The 17,663-nt window shown below is 40.2% G+C and overlaps 1 protein-coding gene across 3 annotated transcripts in view; it reads right to left on the reverse strand.

The window, feature by feature from the left end:
* syt3 (synaptotagmin III) overlaps nt 1-7,107 on the reverse strand; it is a 40,068-nt gene extending 32,961 nt beyond the window's left edge. For all 3 annotated transcript variants that reach the window (XM_057346123.1, XM_057346125.1, XM_057346127.1), the window contains exon 1: nt 6,934-7,107. The gene's annotated coding sequence lies outside the window, so the exon portion shown is untranslated. The remainder of the gene's footprint in view (nt 1-6,933) is intronic.
* Between the last annotated feature and the right edge of the window lie 10,556 nt (nt 7,108-17,663).

Below are 17,663 nucleotides of genomic sequence, written 5' to 3' on the forward strand. Positions count from 1 at the left end.
GGCGCTCCCCACCGGGGAGGAAGACCCAACCCCATCCGTGTTGTGTCCAGTACGCGCATTGCGCCTCTGCTTGGACCACACGCAGAGCCACAGGAGCTCTGAGCATCTCTTTGTCTTTTTTGGAGATCAGCAGGGAGGGCTGTCTCAAACAGAGATTGGCGCACTGGATCATGGACGCCGTCACTATGGCGTACCTGTCCTAAGATCACCTACACCCACTGGGTGAGAGCTCTCTCCACACGGAGTACAGCCTCCTCATGGGCACTTGCTCGAGGCGCCTCTCTGGCAGACATCTGCGGGTTGGGCTACACCCATCACCTTCGCGAGGTCCTACAGCCTCTGCGTAAAACCGGTATCGGCTCGAGTCTTGCAGGCATCAGGCAAGACTGGTGGCCGGTAGGGTGTACGCCTATGACAGTACCTTCCCCCCTTTCTCCTAAGGGGTCAGCGTACTAACTAGCCTCCCTTCTTCCCCCACTGGGTGAAGAACAGGCACTCCATCCATCACTAAGCAAGCACCTCCTGCGGGCGGGCTGGGCAGAGCAGCCCTGCCCCTTAGGCCAGGTACCAACTGAGTTATCCACAACATAGCTCTAACTGGACCTAGTGCTACCGGACGTTGTAACCCCCCAGCAGGGCGGTTCCGTCTGATGTATCTTCATGATTGGTTCCCACCTTGGTAACCCATGACCTTCCCTAGGTCGACCTCCACCTCGCGGTTAACTCCTTCAGTCTGCACATTCTTCCCATGAGTTCTCCCCCATCGGTGAGACCATGTTGGTATTTCCACTAAACTCCTCCCTCCGGTAGGAAGTGGTCTCTGTAGCGCATCCCACGCTTGAGGAAGTAGCGCTTACCCAGTGGCCTTACGGTACCAGGCGGCTTCTCGCTGTTAGAGAAACAAGGCCGCCGCCTGTGAGGCCGAAGGCAGGAGCCTTCCGACCTTTCAAGTAAAGCTCTGGGACCCCCTACCTACCCACTGGTAGGTTACAATTTCACGGTAGCGCTCACGGCTGACACACCCAGGCCAGTCACCATCGCTTCGCTAGAGATTGTGACAGGGCACAGTATTGTGGTGTTTTCCATAGGAACCCCATCTGTCGGCTCGACACAACGTCGAGAGACAGACAGAAAGGGAACGTCTTGGTTACGGATGTAACCTCAGTTCCCTGATGGAGGGAACAAGACGTTGTGTCCTTCTTGCCACAACACGTGCTGCCCACTGCAGCAGTCGTGAGAGGTCTCAGGCTCCTCAGAACTAAGGTGAATGAATGAGGCATGCCGTCTCCCTTTTATACCCGGATATATTCGGGGGCGGAGTCCGGCATGCAAATTTCATTCGCCAATTTTCATTGGCCTTTTCTACGAAGTCGGAAGCGATTGGTTCTCAGGGACGAACCCATCTATCGGCTTGACACAACGTCTCGTTCCCTCCATCAGGGAACTGAGGTTACATCGTAACCAAGACGTTTGTGTTTATGACAAGGCTTGACAGAAACGTGGCCTTCCCTGGTCGTTTTTTAGGTACTTTAAACCTTGTTAAGCATTTTAGAAAGTCTCCTTCATGAACATCAAATTTTGCTACACAATAAAAGCACCTTTTGGTTTCATGGGTTAATCAATTTAAACAATCAAAAACAACGCAAAACACAGGTATTTAGAATTTGTGATAGGATTCAAATCAAAAACATTTTCCCCCATTTTGTGTCCCTCCGCTTCTCAAACCAAAGTTACACCCTTCAGTGTAAATATGCCCAACTAAAGGTGGGGTATTTTTTCTAATGAAACATTTCTTGTCTCATGTTATTTTTAGATAATCAAAGAAAATACAAAGTATTTATGGTTATTTATTGAACATTTCGAATAATAGGCATCTTTGTGTTACTTTTTGGAAACATTTCCTCTGCCACTGAAGACAGCAGAACAAACGCAACACAAATCAGCAAATCATCTGTCTGCATGTGTCGTGACAAATCGGGTGTACTTTAGGACCCTGCCTGGAGACACCAGTCCTGCCGTCACAAGAGCTGTCACGTGAAAGAAACAGACGGAGTTTAACGGAGTTTTTAATAGTTGAACGGAGCTTAAAACTCATCAGTCTGTCAAAAAAGAAATATGAAGTAAACGTGTTTCAGTATATCTATATTTCTCACAATACGCACATTTTTGGACTAAAAGTCTTGTTATTACTAAACAGGAGCAGACTTAGAAGAATGTCTCGTATCAACTGTAACGTTACCTGTCTTTCACGCATATTAGGCTACATAAACACAGAATATTTGATTTCCATTTGAATCGGGTCATTTAAAAGTAGACATTTTAAGCTTTCTTTAGACATACGTTTCATGTTTGTGTGATAAGTATTTGCAGAGTTTTGGATCAGACGCATTTCAGAAATTACTTATGTGAGCGGAGTGGAGACGGCTGCTAACGCGCCTTGTTTATTTTCTTTATTTTACAAAATAACAACGCTTTGATGTTATTGTAAGCGTACACACATAAAAGACAACTTACTAATAATGTATATTTTAAGTCTCTTTTGCTCTGATAAGAAAAAAGTGAGGTATAGCGGCACGCGTCGACATGGATATTAAAGGGAAAACAATCGAAATAACCGACATTGAAAAATTACGTTGGTGAGAGCTTCTTAATGTCGGTTTCGATTACATTTAGATTAATCGCTCAGCCCTACTTTAAATTACAATATTCTTTCAAAAAATATATATTTGAAATATATAGGCCTATTAAACGTAAACATCAGACATTGAATTATGTAACCGGTCCTACACGCCAAGTTCTGCGCGGGCCTCGAACCGACATCGGTCCGGATGGGAGACGGGCGCTCTAACGAGGAGGCTAAAGACCGCAATCTCTAGCGTCTGTCGCTAGAGCGTCTCTGTTGAACGGGGAGTGAGGTTTACACACTGCACAGCTCTTCACTAGCTGGCCTCCGTTACACTCACCCCCCCTAAACCTCACTCCCATCCGGGTCACGGCACCAATGTAACCGGTTCTACTCGCCCCGCTCTGTGCCGGGCTCGAACCGGCGTCGGTCCAAATGGGAGACGGGCGCTCTAACGAGGAGGCTAAAGACCGCAGTCTCTAGCTTCTGTCGCTAGAGCGTCTCTGTTGGTCGGGGAGTGAGGTTTACACACTGCACAGCTCTTCACTAGCTAGCCTCCGTTACAATTACATGAAATTCATTTAATGTAAACATAGCTCATACCTTAGAAAGGTATCACAGAAACATTTTGTGGTTTCGAAACCTTGACTCTTTCAAACCTCGGTATACCTTGAAGCCGGTAACCAGCCCATGCCTATTTCTGAATGTTGTGGATGTTTCCATAACATTACAAGAACAATGTCTATACCAACGTTTTTGTTTAAGAATGTTTATTACATATACAGTATACAGTAACCTTAATAATATGCTCTTTTAATGTTGCATGAACGTTTTTCAACATTTAGACCTTCTAGAGAACCTTAGACAAAGTTATTCTAGCTGGGAAGATGGTATAATTTGGTATTGGTAAGAATATTTGCTATTTTACTGTTTCCGGCCAAATCTGAGCCCTGTTTGTAGAGATCCACAAAAGAGTGTGTCTCAGAAAAATATGAAAACAGAAATACAGGAGACATTATGCAAAATGCTCTCCATTCAATCATGTTGTCTAGAATGAACAATTGAGTCTTCAAATTTGTAGTTGAATCAGCTACCATTACATTTAGAAACATTACAAGGTTGTAATTCTGTTTGGTGTCAAGGCAATTCAGACAATACCTAGACTGCCAATTGCAAACAGAGGGAAAAAAAAGACTAGAACAGGTCGCTGTGTCACTGAATGACAGACAACTGTAAGCTTCCCAACGTGGACCTGCAGCCAAAAGAAGGTTTTATCTCAAAAAAAGCACTGACATAAAAATCAATACTTTTCATTCAAATGAAAACATTTACAAATGTTACTTGTAAGCGCTGTTCGATCATAACATGAATAATAATATTTAGACAATCTTGTCAATGAAAAATCCCCTCATGGACAAAACATCAGTGTCAACATCAAGAGATTTCGAATGACACTTTCCAATAATACAACAGGTATTAATGACATAAACATCTTATCAGATTCTCAACTCACTGCAGCCACCAACGTTTGAAGCCAGAAGGGATACACAACTGATTGTTCATACACAGGACACCTGGTGTTCACTGCATAACTGTCAGATCTCTAAAGTGGAAATATTTCTGTAAGTTGCCCATCAACACCACGTATCAGCCGCAGTCACTTGGGTCACTGAATGTTTTTTTACAGCACGTAGCAGATGGGTTTGAGGTTCTGTCCTGAGTCCTGAGGTGAAATTATTCAAGCCAATGAAGAATGATGCTATTAGTTTTGCCCTACAGGCACTGTACGCTTTCCTATTTATAAAGGTTGACCAGTTTGGTTAAAAAGATGTAGGAATGGCTGTAAGCAGGATCTTCATTTCTTTCATAAAATATTTCACCTATTGGTGAGAAACACTGGTTTATATTCATGTATGCATACACAAACAAACCCTACACATTATGGTGCGTTTTAATGAGGATGCACACAGATAAAACTTCATAGCTTATGAAATTTCTTTATTTTTTTGTTCAGCAGTTCACTTGGGCACTATATTCGAGTTCTCTAGTTTCACATTTAGCATTCAAATATCCATATCCAAATATAAACAAATATGTTTTAATTGTTGTGTAATGGTATAGATGCAGTGATGTATGCATCATCGGCTAAATATTATTTTCTATAGCTTATTATCATCGGATGAAAATTTTTAAGCAAACATTTCACGTACTATAAAGAGCTTGTTCAGTTTTTGGGGGGTTTTCCCATTACAATGTCTTTCCCCTTTATTCTTTGTAAACCTTTCTCAAAACTTCCCCTATTCGGCTAAAATTGATAGATGTGACTGAGACTAATTGTAAAAGAAAAAAGATGCCTAATCCCTTTCTTTCCTGCTGAGGCTATGAATTTGAAAACTTCTATTGACAAGGGATGTTAATCCATTAAGTATATCCAATCGGATATTCAAGTAATGTCTTAATGAAGCTGTTGTGGTTTTCGTTCTCTCCTTTTTAACGCCTCCCTTTTCTCTCACTCACTGTATTACCTCCATGCCTGTGGTCTTATCTGTAATGTCATCAGGAGTTTAATCTGCTTTTGTTTCTGTAAGGCTATGGCATTTTTTTAACCTGTCAGAAGATAACAGTAATTTTCTTTACCCCTTTGGCTTCAAAGCCAAGTGTTTTCAGACATTCTGCAAAGTGGAAATGAATGAATAAATGATAGCAACACTGTTTTAGTACGTCGATGTAGAACTCCATTCTCTTCTCTAATACCACCACTCTCTACCATCTCCAGCCCTTCTGTCAACTGGTATCGTACCATTCTCTTACATCATGCACTGGAAGAAAGTAAAAAACCTTCAGGTTGCTTACCAAACACACATAACTGCAACATCTCCTTATTTATTGCTCAAATCTGCCAAAATGCTGTGACTTCCTAGACACTGTATATCTGACTCTTCCTGTCTCTGCATCGACTGGCCTCAACGGCACTGCCAAGGGCTGCTGTCATTAACACGACCGGACCTCTACTGCTGGTCAAAATGAGGGGTGATATTACATATGGCTATAAAAAATAAGAACATGATACTTGGGACATCACATTACAGCTTGTGACTACAAGCCGAAGAAGCTCCCAAAGTGAGGTAACATTGTTTGAGTCTCTGGAAGAGTGTAGTACTGCTGATCCGACTTTGTCACGCAACATTTATAAAGCTCAAAAAAACATCAAACCTTTTCAGGTGCGCATACTTTGAAAGTGTACGAAATAGTTGCACATGAACTTGGATATTCCAGCAAAGCTTTTCTGCAAGTTATCCCTGCCCATACTTAGTCTCCCTGGCTCTCACTGGTGCTGCTTTTCGGCTCTGCTGTCCCTCGAAGCATCTTTAAATTATCTATAACATCACAGAAAAAAGCACAGACTCGCTGCGAGTAACCCTGGGATGCTGGTGACGCTCTACGCCAGCTTTTAGATTCTGCTCCCACACAGATAGAGCGTGGAGGGAAGCTCTCAGCAGCCCGACAGCCAGGCAACGTCATCACCTGCTCCGTCACATTGTGGGGGGAATCAATCGCCCCCACATATGGCTTTTACGAATGCCCATATATGCCCGTCTGCAAGCAAGGGAGAGTATTCCTATGACGGTTCCATATGGATGTATTAATATTTGCATAATTACAGTCCTGTGCCTGATAGAAACCCATGTAAGCCTGCCTTTGAAGACTATGGGTAGGGGTGGGGTTGGGAAGGAACACCGATAAGGGGTTGAAGAGAAGCAGCTTCATATATTTCCCATCTTTTCTCTAGAATTACACATGCATGTGCAGATTGTGCATGTTGAGCAGACAGAGGAAAGTTAAGAAGAGAATTACATCAAATAATCTTGCACTGTGAGTCACTTAAGCTTCTATACGTTGTTGCATATATAGTAGCCTACACATAATGTGCACATCTGAAAATGCGAGGTCACGATTCAGAGCACTGTAGTTAAAAAATTCATGCATGATTTTGCAATAGACCAATTAAGATTGCTGAGGCAAATTCCCACACTGATGGGTTTTGCACGACGATACCGGACAGATTCAACACACAAGCGGCACATACAGCTATATATGTTAAGGATAACAGAAACACCACCACCCGTAGAGTCTTTATTTTTTCAAGCAGTGCAGACCTCGAACACAACGACAGTCTCCATCACATGCACGCTCTCTTTCGAGCTCACGTTCATCCAAATATTATTTTTTCTCATGCGACGCGATATAACGGCAACACTGTAACATCCGCCCCGCAAAGCCAAAGAAAGATAAAGACTGAAATACCGCACCTGGGACAGACGGATGCCAAAGGGCAGACCGAGAGGGACAGAGGAGGTGTCTCTCCGCTCCCCTCTTCCTCCTCTCTTTCTCTGTTTTCGCCTGTCTTCACAGCCTCGTTTTTTCCTCTATATTTCACTCTCTGCCCTCCCTTCCTTTGCCTTGTGCGCGGAATACTAAACGAGCCGCGACTCTGCTCACGGGCTCCAGTGCGCGTGCAGCTCTAAACACATACTGATGTATGGAAGAGAGAGAGAGGCAGAGACAGAGAGAGAGGGAGAGAGAGAGAGAGAGAGAGAGAGAAAGCGAGAGAGAGTGGACGGGCCAGGGGTGGGGGTGTAATGGATCATGGACTGGTGTACGGTCGACCAGTCACGGGAAGAGCACGATGAAACGATGCTCAGAGAAATGCAGACGATATCGTCTTGATAATGGCGATGCGTATTATATAAGGTTGACAGCTCTTCTATATATGTTCTGACTATTGGTATACCTACATAAGTAGGCCTACGTAGATGGGATAATAACGATGGATGTATTAATACAGCCAGGAGCCGCTTGTGCAGCCTAATTCAGACAAAATGAAGATATAATTAACTAACAATGAACAGTATAGTTTTCAGCATTTGTTATCAAATATCAATATTAACATTAGTAAATGCATTAACTACTAACAATGAACAGAAAAGTTTCAGTATTTGTTATCAAATATCAATATAACTAATCATGTTAGTTCAAGGTGCATTTAACAGATACCACTTTGGATTTTAAACATGTATAGTAAACGCGGAAATTATGAATTAGGATGAATAAATGCTGTACAAATTTTGTTCATTGCTACCGTTTAGTCTTCCGAGGCAGTTACTATAGACATTATAAACAATCAGTACTAACTGGGTGCTGTAATCGTACTATAAATACATTTTTTGCAATGTTTTAAACACTATATACAATGGTCTATTGAATACTCGATTCTGATTGGCTAGAAGCCAGAAGGTGTGCATTACGTAGTTCCAGTCAGTTTAATCAATGTTTTATATTAACTGACAAAATAACTGCCATTTTCACCTGTCTGATCAAAAATACACTGTAAACATCAATAACAGCTTTAACTTGGCAAATGACCATGGTATAAACGGGATAATCCACGGCTAGCTGTGGATTGAAGGATTTTTAATGCACGATGTGGAGGCGGAGCGGAGGGGGGTTGCCTCTGCGAAGTAAGATTATCCCTTACTTATCGCTGCAGGAACAGTGCGTCAGTAATTAAAAGATGTTTCATGTAAATGAGCCAATCAGGTGCTCTTAAATTTGCTAGTCATTCTCCGTCATCAATGAGACGATGGGATTTCACACATGAACAGTTACGCTGAATATTTATACAGTGTGATAACCAGGCACTACTTAAAACTACAAAAAGAGCAGCCACTTTATTTTTAGAAAACAGTAACAACTCTACTTGATATGCTATCATAGTATCTTGCTGTACAGCTAAAATCATTATTACAGGTAATCGAGCAGCTGCAGCAGAGTGACAGAAACACGAATACTTTACATACGGGCTATCCCAATAATCTTCCCTCTGTGGTAATGTATGGTATTGATGAGCAGTCAATACCTTAGTAAAATAAAGGGCACGTAGTGTATCAGCCTGAAGCATTGAGCATGACAATTGGGGTATAAATGAGTGTAAACAGCTGCCTCTGCTAACTGTTAGAGCAGTGCAGAGGGAGAGGCTGAGGAAGAAAACAGAACAGAACAGGGCAGAGAGAGACAAAAGAGGAGAAGCTATAGAGAGAGAGGGCAAGAGACAGGTTAGAGAGAGAAGAGGAGATCTGAGACAAAAAGGGTTCGGAGAGAGAAATATGAAAGCTTGGCCTTGGGCGGCAGCCGCTGTCCTTAGTGAGCTCATGTCGGCGAGGCAACATGCACTGGCAGTGCTCCTGTTTCCTACTAACAAATTACATTTAAACACTCCCATGCACACAGAAATGTGCAGATTCTTGGAGGCTTCTTTTTGGCAACGGAAACGCTATGCTTCAACTTGGAGTGGAGAGCTTTTCAGTAATTGAGGAGTTGCATAAATAATGAGCTTTTAAACCAACAAAGAGCCGCAGAATGTGATTTACAAAAGTAGAATGTGTTCTTGGATCAACGTCCTTTGTTGGTAATGGAAACAACATTCCTTTTAACCAATCATAGTCCAAACCCTTTCAATACTAACCCAGTGGTTTTGAACTGGTGGGCTGTGACACTAAAATGGGTCACAGGTATGATCTGACTGTGGGTGTTTAATTAAACTCTATTTTGCTGACTATAAGAAAAACAAATGGTGAAAAAGAAAATATGATCTGTAAGATATTAAATTCAGTTGTACTTGCAGCAAGGTAAACATTTTTGGCAATATGGTCAAATGGAAATGTAAGTAGAAACTGTCAATCGTCCTAGTCATTTTATTAATTTTGTATTTTGTTAAGTCTACTTAGTTTATGATCAAAATAATTATAATATAGCATTTGAGTATATTTCCATTTTCAAAATAATACACATATTTGATACTATGTACTCTATGAGAACCACGGTCCTAACCTCTAAAACCAATGCAATGATTGGTTGGGAATGTATTTCCAATAAGATAACCCAGGAGCATGTCCTATGCATGTGTGCAAATCACGTTAAGTGTGAACAGCCATCTAAAGTGGCGTTTGACCTTATTTTCATCCATTTTGAATCCCTGTTGGTAAATCTAGCACAAGGTTTGAGAGGTGCAGAAAGGGGGCCTGTGAAAATACTGATAACGTCTCAGGCCTCAATGCCCAAGTTCACCTCTCTCATCTGCAACAGTTTGGCTGCCCTCTTTCACTAGATTGCTCCTTTTTGAGTTCTCCATTTTATTTTGTTACCATGACGACCGTCTCTCAGAGAGTCGCCCACATCTCTCGTTCCCTTTCCTCTTTCATTTTTTAGTTTCCTTGCAGTGACTTTCATCTTCCCGTCTTCTTGACTCATTCTGCTACTTTTATTTGCTCTATCACAGTTACACTTTTCATTTTTATCTACGCTTTTACTTCATCACCACTGTAATACGTGCTTCAGATTTATGTTCATCCGTCTTCACTACAGTTTCCTATAAAATATTTATACTTCATTCCAGACATCTCCAACATGTAGTGTTTCAGATGAGATTTGAGATGCTTTTGGCTTTTTGACTTTCAGACATATGTGCCTGTCTAAAACTGTAACCAAACCGACTTTATTACGGACTTATTGGGAGGATGACAAAGATCAATGACCACAAAGTTTAGGATATTGGTTTGTTCCAGAGTAAAGATCAGAATCAGAATCAGAAAGAGATTTATTGCCAAGTTTGTTTGCACAAGGAATTTGTTTTGGTGACAGGAGCATCCAGAACACAGAAACAGCAACAACAGTACACAGAGACCATAACACAATAGAATACAGTACACAATTATTTAAATAAGGGCCTCTGGGTATAAAAAATTAAGAAATACAATACAATAAACATCAAATGCAGCAACTACATTAACATCAAACTATGAAACTTGTGCTCCCTCCAAAAATAAACTATGTTTGCAAAACCAGCTGAGCACAATTCATGCCAGGGCTTAAGGGATACTCCCCCCTCAAGTAGTCCCAAATCTATATAAATTTCTTTGTTCTGGTAAACACAAAGAAAGATATTTGGAAGAATGTTAGCAACTGACATTTCTGGGACTATCATAGGAACAATTATTTTGTAATTTTTTTGTTTGTTTTGTTGAACATAAAATTAGATATTTTGAAGAATGTAGGAAAGCAAAAAGTTCTAGGGCACCTTTGACTACCATTTTTATTTTTCCTACTACAGTATGAATATCAATGTCCCAGAAATGTCTGTTGCTAACATGATTCCACATATCTTTCTTTGTGTTCATCAGAACAAAGAGATCTATACAGGTTTAGAACAACTGGGGGGAGTAATTCATGACATAATTTAAATTTTTGGGTGGAGTATCCCTTTAAGACCTCAAAAACAGCAGACCTGCTTAGGCTGGTTTAAGTAGGTTTAAGACTAGATTTTTGTTTCAACAGCCAACAAAAATGGCACGGAAAGAAGACAGACACACTCAATAAAATCTTACTGTGTTATCAGGACAAAAATCCAGCCCTCAGACTTACTGGCCACGTTATGTTCCCTTCCTTTTAAGGTGAAGAGAAAAATTATGAATATTCAATCCTCTGGCATACTTAGCATGGAGCTGTTTGCATGGGAATGATGGAGTGCCTGAAAAAAAGAAAGAGTGCACTTCACCCGGAGCAGTCATCTCCTTAACGTCTCTCTTCAAAGCAAATACCGCTGTTCACACATTTCTTACACCCCTGGGGACCCACTGTGGCAAAAGCAGAGTGGTGGTATATGGGGAGGCATCGCTGATCTCACGGGCTGATGTTTTTCACCAGAGCGCTATATATCACGCGGCTTTGGCAAAACTGCTCTGCTGTTCAGATGTCCATTTTAAAGCTTGATGCATTGCTGGGTGTGTGGAGTTGGCCAGCAGGCTGTTAAAGCACTCTGCACGGAGAAGGGAATTAGAATCAGGAGTTCTCTGTGAGGTACGGAAGTACATGGGGGATAGATTTAAAGGTGACATGGGTTACCCGAACTCAAACACTGCCAAATGCAAAAAATGTTTTAGACTGACAAAAGCAAGAAAGCTTGATAGAGAGAGAATAGTTGTTTTTTAAAGAGCCAGTAGGCTTTAATTATGGCATGATTTGTTACTTCTATCTGTGAGTAGAAATCGAGTCTCAGCATCATTCTACAGGATTTCCAGGAGCCGTAAGAACATCAACTTGTCGCTGAACAAAACAAACAGTGTTTGGTTGCTTTACATATCACGCCTTGGCCAGTGAAAGTTGCTATGGAGTATAATTTTTCAGCTTTCAGTCTAAAGGTCTGACTATGTGAGACTAGTAAAAGGCAGGCAGTATTATGAAGAGTGGCATTCATATTCTAGACAGTGTATGACTGGACAAAAATTCGTAATGCAAGATGAGTCATCGATATTTCTGTTTCATTTCCTCAAGAGAGATTACAAATACAAAATGTGTCTGCTAGTTAATTTTAAGAGTACACAACCTTACAGATGCCCTCAAAGTTAACAAACATGGACTAACTGTCCAGTTTTGATTTAATGGTCTTATTAATCATGTCTTTTTACACATGGGTGGTTGTGAGTGAAAGACAAACAGTTTGAGAGAGAGAAAGGGGGGTGGCGTTGGACCCTGAGGAATGAAAAACTTGAGCAAATGAGAAAAGGTTGTTTATTTGTTGTGTCAGGATTGTGTTTGGTTTCACAAGCTAATGAGAAGCAATTAGACAGCTGCCAATTAAGCATGACTATTAGACTGTGACTGAGAGGATGGGGAAAGACAGAAATACTGATGAGGGATGGAAGAGTGACAGGGGACTGTTTGGGCTTTAGGGGAAAACAAGAAAGAAAAAATAAGCGTTCGTAATTACCCGTGACAGAAATTCTGGAAATCTAACAAAGATCAATGTCAATGTGTTTACCTCTAAACAAGAAGACATCAGGCCTTCAGAGCCCTCTGTATACCAACAGTTTGAGTGATCTCAGTCAGTCAATGCACATGATATCTCCCTAAACATGTTAGAGTTGTGGAAACACAGCCATCACTGTGGCAAATAAGCTTCGTGCTCACTCAGCCGTTCTGCTCGGCACTGGGGAGCTCCAGTGTTCAGGCGGAAAAGACTCAATGTGGAGGAGCAGAAATCTGGAGAACGGTGTGGGGGTGTGTGGGTGTGTGTGTTTGTGTATGTGTAGTCCAGCAGGGGGTGCTACTCTGAGCTCTTGCTCTATCTCCATGAGGGTTCCATTCAGCCATCTGGCTCTCGCTTGAAGAAGTGATGCTAAAGTAGTGATTAACCTCTACAATGCTCCAGCTCTCTGCTAATGGACGCCATATCTCTCGCTTTCTCTTTCTTACTTGGATCTTCCTCCTCCCACTGCTTTACCTACGACTAGCAAATCTAAAAGACGTGCACTGATATCCGAGGGTGTGCAACATTCACGCATACAAACACACTTATATACAGTGCTTTACAAATTCTGACCCTGTCTGTTAAATCCAGGCTAAAGTCTCAAAATCTAATTAGGAGATAATGAGCATTGAAGTTTGATTTCCAGCATTCATTTCACCATGATTTCAATCTTTGGCATGGCCTTACTCAGATATCAAGGTTATACTTTCTTATAATATTCTTTACATTATGTAGGATGATTTTGTATAAAAAACAGCAAATCACACAAAAAAGACTTGCCGTGGGTCACAATTTACTAGGCCACCTGTCATAATAAAAAGTCATTGTAAACACAAATATTTTAGTAATCTGTCAAAGACATGTTTAAAACTAAAGATTTTTATTTATTAGGCAAATAATTAAAATAGTAATAAATAAAAATAATTAAAAGTAGTCTTTATTCATTTTTTACCCAATTTGAGCCAGCCATTCAACTTCTCTCAGAAATCATAAATTAATCTCACGCAATGTTCAACTAGGGCTGAAACGATTCCTCGAGTAACTCGAGTTATTCTAATACAAAAAAAATCATCGAGGCAAATTTTGTTGCCTCGAAGCCTCGTTTAATCCATTTAACTACAGTACAAACGGAGCACTGCGTTTCCCCACGGACCGTTATTACTGACGCACAGCCCGCTAGACTCTATTCATGTTACAGGCTCTCAAGTCTCACGCATTCACCGTGAGACACACGCATTTTAGTCTGTTCACACGCTCACGCTGATAAATATCTGATATCTTATTGAAATGGTGAACTGCTATTTTACTTAGTTTTAGTCTATTTTGCGAGTGAAACTTGTTTTGCGGCTGCATTGAGTCCATCAAACTAGATGTGGACTTGTGGACGCCGAATCCTGTTATTTACACGTCATCTGTTTGTTCTGCGGGAATGAACTGCACAGTTTAACGTGCTACACGCGTGATGCTCATACATTTGTCTGCGTTTGCGCTGAATGAGGACATGAACTTAACCTCCAGAGTTGCTCTGAGAGTTTATTTCACGAACATGTTATTGTTTGAGTGAAGAAACAGACATACTAAAAAATAAGCGTCTTCCGACAACCTGCCAAAATAAAAGTCATAGGCTATATATTACTATTTAATAGTAAAAGAATTAACTAAAACTAATTTATATAAACTGAATGCATCATGCATATGCTGAAGTTAGTTGTTTACCTTTGAAATTATTCTTTCTATTTTTATTCATGTTTCTTATTTATATATTTGTATTATATTGCGTTTTGAATTTAATATGGCAATGGAATGTACTAAATGGGTTTAGTTTTCACAGATATTAATGTATGCAATTTCAGCAATAAAAACTTTAATTGTTCTAAAAAGGAAACAAATTAGTTGTTTTACTCATTTTAAGAGACCTGTCTTATTTTCTCTTGTATATTTAGTATTGCTTTTTAATAAAGAAAAAGTACTTATTATCCGAATACCCGATTAATCGATGGAAAAATTTGTAGAATACTCGATTAGTAAAACAATCGATAGCTGCAGCCCTATGTACAACCATTAAAACTTACATTTCTATTAAGGAGTGTAAGTAAATAAATAACTGCAATTGTCCACCTGAATAGAAAAAATAATAAAGTGCTTTAAAAACAATCTGCCTTTCTTGTAAAACAGTAAATTAGAAAATTCATGATAACAACAATTATTTTAGCATTAGAAATAAAAATACAACTGTGACTCAAGAGCTTACACATAAAAATGGTTTTGGAAACACACACGCGCACACACAAATAAACAAAGAATAGTGTCTCTCCTCTGTGGCCAGCCAACATCTTAATTACGCTAATTGAGAGGCTAGAATAACCATTCTCCTGATTACAGATTTCGGGGAGTTAAAGAATTGAGCAAATGAATTGAAGTCAGCAGTCTCTTCATTTCCCTTTACTGACCCAGTAAAACCACACACACGCACACAGTCTCTCCCACTCATGCTGTTATTGTGAAGGATGACTCCAAGCTCCACTACTTTCTGTCAGTGGTTTTTATATGATGTGACACAATAAGCTCCTTAACACATGGAGGAAATGGACTCCATTATGGGGGAAAGTAAAGAAAGAGGACAAATGTCCTAAATCAAACCTTCCTGTCAAAAAAGAGACTACCATATAATTGGTAACTTATGAATCTAATAATTTCTATCTAATTAGGTAGAGGACATCCAAGAGTTTATATCTAGAACAACAGATATGGAACAACTAGGTTAGTTTACCCCAAAATATGGGTTGTTAATGAATGTTTTTTTTAAAACCTGTATGTTTTGTTCCAAAAACACATACAATGACATCTCTTTGTTTTATACAACAAAAGTAATGATTCAAAAAAGGAGAAAAACACATGCCGTGTCTTGTATGACATATGTTTCTGTTTTAACAACATAAATAATGTATTAAATAATGGCAGCTTTTTTAGGTGAACTAACCCTTTTTGATTCCAGCTTCCAGATCTACTCCACCTGCCATTGGTGTGCCAGTTGGAATGAAAATGACTTTCTTTACACACAAACTGGGTTACATGGAATTAGGCTGACAGTGTAACACACAGCCCTGACTGTATGACAAATCCAGCTGTCTTCTAACTCGCTTCTCTCTCACAGCTTCAGGGGTCAGCGTGACTGATGAATTTGTCATCTTGGTGAAAATTTCCTTTTGGATGACAATTTCAGCCTAATGTGAGTTTTCCATTTCTGAAATAATGGTAGCAGGTAGGGGGGTCAGGAAACTTGACTGTGCACCAGTGAAGACTGATGTCTTGCTCTAGATTGAAAGTATTTCATTACGTTTTCATTACATCGTTTTTGTTGCACACATAGGCCTAGTTGCGTTTTATTATACACGTCTGCCTCCTATGCTGTAAAGACAGGCACATTTTTAAAAGAACTGAACACATACTAGGGCTATAATCCTGTGTAAAGCAGTGGATCTCAACCTTTTTGCACCAGACCACCCCACCCAATTCAGAATTTCTACCCAGCTAAATATTCTAGAGCTTGGCATTAATAGGAAGATTTATATTTGCTGTAAAAACAGACAAACGAGAAATATAAACAAATGTGAAGAATATAGTTAACTTAAATAAATGCTTGCTTGGTTTTCATTTAAATCATTGTAAGTCATCTTCAGGCTCCCTAGTTGAAAAACACTGGTATAAAGCCAAGAAACACAAACTCCAGTCAAATCTGAACATGAAGATCTATCTATGTGGCAGAACATAAAGTTATACTGAGTTACTAGAAAACATGGAGAGTCTATACCCATTTTTCAATGGCGCTATTTGTACACCGACCTTTTCCCACTTGATCTTTCGGTTTATGTTTCTTTCATAAATACGCACATACACACGGGACTGTGAGGGGGAGTCTGTGAATGACAGATTGCTCAACTGCTCATATGCTGTGTGAGTCATTCCCCCACACACATCTATAGACATTTATGTGAATTGGTCACCAAACTGTGAAAATTATGGAATTAAGATCATTAACATACATCCACGCACACATGTTTGTTTGCTTAAAGCATCAGCAAACCTCATGATCCGATTCTGTTCAAATAAACATAAATACAGACGTCCAGAGTTGTCTGGCTGCAAGAGCATCACGCAGAACCATCCCATCAAATTAAATATAGAGTTTTTTCAGTTTAAATATTTCATCTGCATTTTTATGGCCTCTAACGTGCTTGTTGAGGAGAATGTACAGTCAGTGTTAGATGTCAGCGTGTAGGGTACAGTGAAACCACAGCGCTCTCTGCTGGCAGAAATTATCCACCAACGCTACTACAAGATGTAGGCCTTGCCATCTATTTCTGTAGAGGTTACGTAACAACTGCCTGATGCCCACTTTAAATAATAAATACAGCACATCAGGATTGTAAGGTAATCAGCTTATGAAAGCATACTGGCAGGCGAATTGTAAAATTTGAGAGGCACTCGCTGCCCACTGAAAATAATACAGACCCATAAAATCCAGCATAGATGATTTTGGAATATAGAAGGAAGGTGGGATACAATGTATTCATGCATTAAACGACTAGAAGGGGTTCTGTGACTAAAATAAATATAAGAAAATAGATTTGAATGCCATGAATGTTTTTCGCGTGTTAACACACATTTTCCATTAGCAGGCTAATGTTATAATGTAAAAAAAACCGTGAAATGTTTTTGGCTAAACCAGTAGGCTAGCTGTCAAGTGTTCAGGTAAGTTTTGCCAACTGCTGACAGCAACAGTACACAGTAATGTCCAGTAACACCGTTCAAACAACAAACATAAACATCCGATTTGTCATTGTTGTATAATGTTAAGAGTGTGTAACGTTACTGCGGAACCAATCGTTGTGGGTTGCCATTTCATTTCGTGAGGGAGATCTCACTGAATAAACATTAATTAAGCCCCTAGACTCTGTAAACAACAAACAGAAGACAGCGGTCGTAATCTCTGTTTAGCGAATCAGAACGCTTCCTGTCAATCATCCGAGCGGTACGTTGTGAACATTCGTTACTGTTGATTTAGAAAACGTCATAATACCTGTGCAAGGTGAGTAAAAAGAGGCGTTTACTCTTTAAGTTTGGTGTTTCCTCAAATGTGAAACAAAGTTCTTGTCACCATTAGTGTGTGTGCGTGGT

This window comes from Triplophysa rosa, linkage group LG11 (genome assembly GCF_024868665.1).
Source record: "Triplophysa rosa linkage group LG11, Trosa_1v2, whole genome shotgun sequence".
In the NCBI taxonomy this organism is placed as follows: domain Eukaryota; kingdom Metazoa; phylum Chordata; class Actinopteri; order Cypriniformes; family Nemacheilidae; genus Triplophysa; species Triplophysa rosa.